Source organism: Colletotrichum spaethianum, assembly GCF_022836535.1.
Source record: "Colletotrichum spaethianum MAFF 239500 DNA, contig39, whole genome shotgun sequence".
NCBI lineage: Eukaryota > Fungi > Ascomycota > Sordariomycetes > Glomerellales > Glomerellaceae > Colletotrichum > Colletotrichum spaethianum.
Genome location: NW_026054809.1, coordinates 86,350 through 94,488, shown reverse-complemented (window position 1 = coordinate 94,488; position 8,139 = coordinate 86,350).

Below are 8,139 nucleotides of genomic sequence, written 5' to 3'. Positions count from 1 at the left end.
ATAAAATATAAATAATATAAGAGATTAAGAACTTATTATTTAAGCTATATAAGAAGTTAAGACTTATTATATAAAGGTATAAGGACTAAAAAAAAAAAGAACTTTTAACCTAGGCACCTACTATCCAACAGATAAGCTAAAAGCTTATACTTACAATTAGACTTACCTTTATATAAAACTACAAATACAAAAAAGAACTCAAAAACATAACTCAGGTATATATATAGTTAAACAATTATCTAACTAGAACAATTATTACATAACTACTTAAGGAATTAGAAGACAAATACCCTAAAAACACACTTCTTTATATCTTAAAACTACTATATAACCTAATAGAATTAGGCCTATACTAGTACAAAACCTATTCTAAGTATTACAAGAAAGATCTAAAAATAACAGAGTTAATATATAATCTATACTTGCTATATACAACAGAAGGACTAAATACCTTCAGGATTATAGCTATACAGACAAATAATATACTTAGCTTTACTACACCTGCCTTTTCCTAGAGAGAAGAAAAAGAACTAAGAAGAAAAAGACTTTATATAAAACCAAAGACTACCTTATTACCTAATAATGAAATTGACTTTAATAGGGAAAGGATTTAATTACACAATAACTACATTACTTTTACTTAAAAAGGCTAGGCAAAGCACCTAAAACTCGTTAATCCTAATGTATACAATATATATTAATAGTATGTTTCCTAAAGGGCAAGAGGAGTATACCTCACATCTATCTATTAACTAGAAGCATTATATAACCTATTAACTATAACTTAAACTAAAGAACCTAATAAAAAAAATATTAAAGCTTTAAATATATAACTTTAGTAGTAAATTAATAACTCTATATAAAGCCTTATATATATCCCTCTTAATCTCTATTATATAAAGATATATATCTTTATAAATAAATTATTTACAAACAACTTAGATCTATTATTACAACTTAAATTTATTATTATACTAACTAAAAAAATAGCTTATATAACAATAGACTTCTAGATTAAAAGAAATATTATATACTAGAGTTTAATAAAATATAAGAAAATTATATAAAGTATACTTATAAGTAAATTATATAAGATAACTATAGGATTTAATAGTAAAATATCTCTTAGTATAATACTTACTAAGATCCTTTGTATATTATAACTCTTAAAGATTCTAGTTATTATCTATTTAGACTTATAATTTCTATATAAGTACTTTATATAACTAAGTATAATAAATAAAAAGAGGCTTATAATTAATATTATAAGTCTATATAAGTTATATAAAAAAAAAAGATTTTAAAAGTAAAATAAATTAATAAGAAAGATAACCCTATTAATGCCTTTACTAAGAAATCGCTAAACTTAGTACTTAAATAATTAATTATAATAAATATATTAAGGATTTAAATTAAGGTATATATTAAAAGATTAGGAAAAAACACTTAATAATTAATTTATATAACCTTATTACTATATATTACTAATTATCTAAAAATAAAGTATAACCTTAAAAAGGTATCTAATATACCTAACTATTACTAATACTAATCTTAATATTAAATTATACCTCTACTATATTTATAACCTTCTTGAATTACTATATTATGTAATCTATTTGATTATTGTATAAGATTTCAGGGAAAAGAAGTTATATAATTACTTTTTGTTAATAACTATAAGGCTAGTAGAAGTGCTAAGGAAGCAACTACCCTTGCTAATGTTCTTGCCAAGCTTGCTGCTAGGCGTATAAGGCTTATAAGTATTAGTGACGTTAAGAGCCTTATAGTTACTAGGGCTACTGTTATCATTATTATTATTATTGCCTGGGTTGTCAGACAAATTAATATCTTGACTGCAGTAGGTGCAGTAAGCGCTGTGCAACTGCTAGACGCACTTAGCGTAGGCGCTACCCTGAAAGGTGGGAATGCAGGTGCATTGGCGGAAGCGCAGGGAGTCAGTAGTTATGCATTTATTACTACAGGTAATGGCTGTACAACTACAAGACTAAACCAAGACTGTAAGGAAGTAGCCCTGGCGGCGGATAATGCTGGCAACAAACTGCTGGACAAAAGTGTTGCTAGTAACGTAGATCTTGATATTGTGTAACAGTATGTTAATAATAAGATACTCCTTATCCTGCAGTTAAGGTTAATATATAAAGATAAGGTAAGAATAAAAGTAATGTATATTAATAGCTAGAGCTAATAAAAGAGCGTAATTATTAGTGTTGCTAGTTGGAAGATGAAGCTAATAACTACTAGATATATTAGTATATATACTAATATTACTAAAGATTAAATTACTAAGGGTAGTAAGAAATATAATAGATTAATTATGTAAAGTATTATTAATAAATTAGTAAGAAGAAATATATAAGAGGAAATCTTATGTATAAGTAGTTATTATTAGAGTTAATTAATAAAGAAGAGGAAGATTATTATTAATTAATTATATAAGAAAGTAATATATATAAAAGGTAAAGAAGAAAAAAAACAGAAAAAAAGAAAAATAAGTAAAAAGGGTTTTAAATAGCTAAAGTTACTATATAAAGGAAAGAAAGTATATTAATAGCAGGAGTAGAAGTGAAGTTAATAAGGAAAGAAGGAACTTTACTAATATATGACTTGCCTACTTAACTAGGCAAAAAGGAAATAGATAGTTGCCTAGAGTTTTAATATTAGTGATTTATTATATAACGTAAATAGCCTAACCCACAGGGTTATATAATGAGGTTATTAATGTCATAATCAGTACAACCTGATTGGATACTACAGGGAGTTATATAGTTATAAAAGAAAAAGTTGTGAGTGTTGGAATAATAGTACTAGCTGGTTATATAACACGCACAACTCAAGGACACACATTATGGTAGAGGGTATAGACTGGATATTTGGCTCTCGGTTATCTATTAAGGGGATCAAAAGTATATTCATGCTGAACTGACTTAGGGACGTATAAGATCATATATCTTGTGTATAAAAGCTAAGTCTTGTAGTTAGGAAGATAATCATAGAAAATATATCTTTGGTTTACTTTAACTTTAACCCAAGTATGATTATACAAACAGGTTCTCTTAGGAAGAGAGAATCTATTCAACAATAAATATATATTTTATTTAAGTTCTTTAGTAAAAAGTAGTATATATTATTTTTAGTTAATATAATAGAATAATTTACTAGGGTTATATAGATATTAGGCCTTTTTTTATAGTACTTTATTATTAATAAGTTTTTTTATAAAATACTAGTTAAGATTATTATATAGTTATTTAGGTTTTTAATTAAGAGGCTTATTATCTTATTTTAAATAATTTTTATAAGTTTATAAGTTATTTAAGATAAAGTAATTTTATATAATACTACTTTTAGAAAGGTTCTTAAAGTAAAAGTACTTTAGATTTTTAGTAAATCTAAGATTTTTATATAAAAATAAAAATTTTATTATTTTATTAATTAAATAAATAAGTTAATACTTAAAGCTACTTAATCTAATAAAGCTAAATATTTTTTTTAAATAATAGTTTAGCTAAATAAGTTACTTAATATATATTATTATTTAAAAATCTTAAGTATTAAGTAAAATATTATTTAATTTTATATTAAAGCTTTTATTTAAGTTAATTTAAAAAGTAATTTAATAATTAATATTTTTATTTATATATTAATTATATTAAATGTTTTCTTTTATTATTTTTAAATAACTATTTTTATATTAACGTTTAAGATATATATTTAGTATATAACCTTAATGTTTAAATTAGTTATTATTAAAAGAAATTTATTATTAGTTTATTTAAGATTTATATTAATAATAAATTTATTAAAAGTAAGAATTTTTAAGGTATTTAGGATTTTATTAAAATATTTAGGTTTATTTTTTTTTTTTTATTTAGGTTTATTTAAGTTAATAAATTTCTAGATATACTTTAACTTTATTTTAAGCTAAAGAGTTATATATTATAAAGGCTAATTATTTTATGTTTTAAGTTTTTTTATAGCTTTAATAAAAATAAATATATTAGAGATATTAGTTTAAGAGAATAAAAATAATTTATTTAAGAGAAATTTTTTAGCTTATAATATACTCTAGATATAGTAGTTTAAGGGTATAATATAAGCTAAGCTTATAACTATTATAGAGTTATTACTTAAAGTAAAAAAGATATAAGGAAAACGGCTTAGATTTCTATGTGTAAAATTACTTTGTCTAAAACAAATAAATATATATTCTGCGTGGTAGATCTGCATGAAGGGACTGGACTAATAGTTAATCCGGGCCCGGCGCAAATCTCACAAGGCTGCGCGATGCGCGTGAGGGCATCGCGACAACTTCCAAGCTGCCACAATCTTCGGGTTCGTAATTATAGCTATGGTCAGACAAGAACGGTTCCAAGTACTTGCCCATTGTATACCTAGAGGATATAAACCCTTTTAAGGGCTCTTTCGAGTGTCCAAAGAGATTCTGCAATGTTACGAAGCAGAAACCCTGAAAGTCATGTCCGTGTCCGGTCTTATTCATGCAGCGGATCTACCTAACTTTAAGACTGACTCATACCTTCATCTAAAGCACGTCACCGCCTGCGGTGCGATCTGCAATATCGAGAACCATGACTATGATCGGGAAAGTATTGAAGCATTTACCAGAACATGAGTTGTGGGTTTCAAAAGCAGACCAGGTTCGCGTACCATATCATTTTCATTTATTCTTCAGGCCGCCCAACTGTTTGTCCGGCGATTTTCCAAAGACGAAAGGCATACATTGGGCGCTACTACCTAGCATGGTTATCAACATGATTGGTCAAAATGAGTTTGATCATGCGAACAACGGATGGTCACTTTGTAGCAATTACTCTTTCTAACCTAAGCTATCTAAAACAACTCAGTTCATAACGAGCTCGATATGTCAAGTATCGAAACCTATTATTAAGATAAAAACTGTACTCGTTCGCCGGCAACCAGAACATCAAGACAAGAACCGTCTCCTACTTGACGAACGAACCGCCGAAACTCCGCCTTTTACAAAACATAAGATTAGAACCAACTATGAATATGGGAGATTCCTAACCCAGCTAAAGAAAAGCATGCAGTTATAAAGATGCCAATGGAAAATTCTAGTCTGTGCATGTAAGGCTCAAACTTCCGACAACCTCATGATTTCAAGTCTCTACAGCTGAAGTATTTGTGGGCTTGGTGTAGTTTATCCCAGAGATCGGAAAGCTGTTCATGATGCTGAAGCTCACGTTCGCGACGACAGGATATTTACCTGTAGCAAGAGTCCCAACACGTAGCATCACTATGACACAGGGTGGAGAAGAGCAGAAAATCACGCTTAACCCGTCATGATGGCACAGGGGGTTGTTAGCATCTGCCAATGACATCAAGCCTACACTTGCCTCGAGTCATGTCCAGAACTACTTACCATATGCAGTATAGTTGTATGAGGACTTGGCAGAATATGCCATCTCGCCCATTGCGCACGTAGGACGAGCAAGAACCATCGCGATAGTCGTGGCAGAAGCAACACAGGTTTTCATTTCGTGTTGTAGACGATCGGGGGAGCGCATTTAGTAGCCGGGTCTGGGACTGGTGCCACAACCGGCATGACAGAGATCTTCTTCGCAAGACTGTAGACCATGAGCGCTATGCATCATGTTACTGAATACGGAATGGCTGTGACAGTTATGATACAGGCTTTAGTTACTTTGTTGTAAACCGTCGGTCAAACACACTGAACGACTGGAGCCGGAGCCGGAGTCGCGGGTGAACATCGCGCATTGGTCGATTATGGGATTGGGGGCTTGTGGGGCGATGCAAAAATTGTTGGCGCAGCCGTCGCTGGATGAACGTATTCAGTATTATTATATACCTGTGTCAAAGGATTTTCAGGAGTAATAGGGGACGACTTATAAATAACTCAGTTGAATTGGAACACACATTAAGAAACAGGTGAGGCATAGTCGGAGACATGCATTGTCATGTCACAACATTCTGAACCATTGGTAGAAGACACGTCGAATCAACTGCTGGAGAAGAAACTGCCACACATCGACTGGATACTGCACTCGATGCCCGTTATGGCTTGTTAGCTTTACTTCGAACCTAATATTCTGGGATAGGAAACCTTACCGCAGGGGCAGGACAGCAAGGATGTCTGCGATGCTTTTCACTAACATTAGGCTCGTTTATGTCCCCTAGATCCGATGAAAACTTCATCTCTTCGCCTTGCTCTACATTTCCTGACAGCCCATTCTCATTTCGGCGTCATCTGTGTCAGTTTCATTGAGTTTGAAGTAAGGCCAAACCTTGAGAACCGATATGATGTCAGTCAATGGATCCGGCTCGATTGGGTGGTAACAACCGAGAGGGACTCCTCAAAAGGCAGGAGCAACTGCAGAAACACCTACTGTTGGAATCCAAACAGTGACGCAGTGGAGGCGGTCATCATTGCCATCGTGACGGGCTAGATACTCGGCGTCAGCAGGGACGCTGGAGACAGAGGCAAAAACGACTGAGGGAAACGACCTTCTTGAAGTATGCCGTTAAGTTGAAAGATTTTATCTAAAAGTATTCATTGAGGGATACTTGTTGAACGAAAATGCGTTGAAATATCAATGGTCACTGGAAGCGCGGTTTGTCGATAGTATAAGGTTACTTAGCTAGCTGCTGGTTGTGGTGATTATTCTGATGATGAATGCTTAACCATCTGACAGGATATTTAAGTTTTTTACTAATCGAAATGAAATACGCTGCTTTTGGGCAATGTTTCACTGAAGCTCTTTAAGTTGAACCGTCGAGTGCCATGTCCTTGTATCAATAGTTGTTATCTCCAACTTGGAACTGCAGAGTTCCTTCTATACACGGGTCATTAAACTGAAAACAGGATGAGAATCTGGATGTTTGACTTACTAAGACATGCATGTCGCGAAAGCTTGTAGCCACATCACCGCCATATTGAACCATAGATGAGCTGTACACGTCACTACGCCAAGAAAGTTATCTGAAAGCCCCCAACGCTGACCGAACGAATGAATTAATTTATTCAACCTTTAACGGCTTGCGGAGACATGCGTTACTCTGAAAAAAGCCAGACTCTTAGACGATAATGTGACATGCGAAGGCGGGTAGTAGTAAATCAACTGTCATACATATTCCCAAAACCAAGGAACCTTTTTCAGATGCCAACTCAAAAAACGCAATTCTTGTTCTTTGTAATGGGACTCAACAAAGTCGAGCAATAGAGCAATGTTTATGATCAACACGAAACTGAATCTATTGACACTACGGAAATGGTGTGTTGGTCTCTTTCGTGTTCGGGCAGACCGATCACTACGGTGGCACCGAGCTAAACTGTGGCCATCAAAGCTGTTAGCAATTCTCTCAAAACTCACTGCGGGGCGCGTTTGTCAAAGTGCTTGGACAACATCGTGTCGTGCGATTCACCTACCCGAGCATTTTGAGCTAGCAGTTCAGATGGGATAACATGAGGTTTTGTGATGCAGTAATGCCCGTTCACCTCATTAACTATGGTCAACGACGTCCAAGTAATTATTTATGGTCAAGTCGCCATGCTTATCTATTGACAATGTTACACAACGGATCACTAAATTAAGAATTCTTGTTATTCAAATTACTTTTTGACAGGTACTCGCCTAGATTTAGGTGTCTGATATGGATTCTCTAGGATCCTAAGCTCAGACAGACGAGTTACCTGAAAGTGTCGGACGATAAACAAGTATGGGGTGATGTCCCTGCCCTGGACTGATCTATCAGTGGCGATGGAAGTCAAAAATTAGGTGCGATATCTTTCATGGAATTTTAGTTCACAATTTCTTGGTGTTTGTAATCTGGTTTGTGCAGAACTGCCCCCGAAGTGCTGATTCTAAGTCATCGGTTCTCTCTGATCCTCAAGCGAACCAGGGCTAATATATACCATACTTTGTGAGCAAGCTGATCAGAGAGGGTAAGTTTACTATTGAGTCGTCAGTCATAAACTATTTGTTCACTTCAACTACCTGGCATAAAACAAAAGGGAGAGTTGATGTTGTTAGGCGTGAGAATCATATGTTGCTAGTCAGTTGTCGTCGCCCGGTAGGAATTTTGTTAGAATATGTATTGCGGGCCTGTGTAATAGACTTA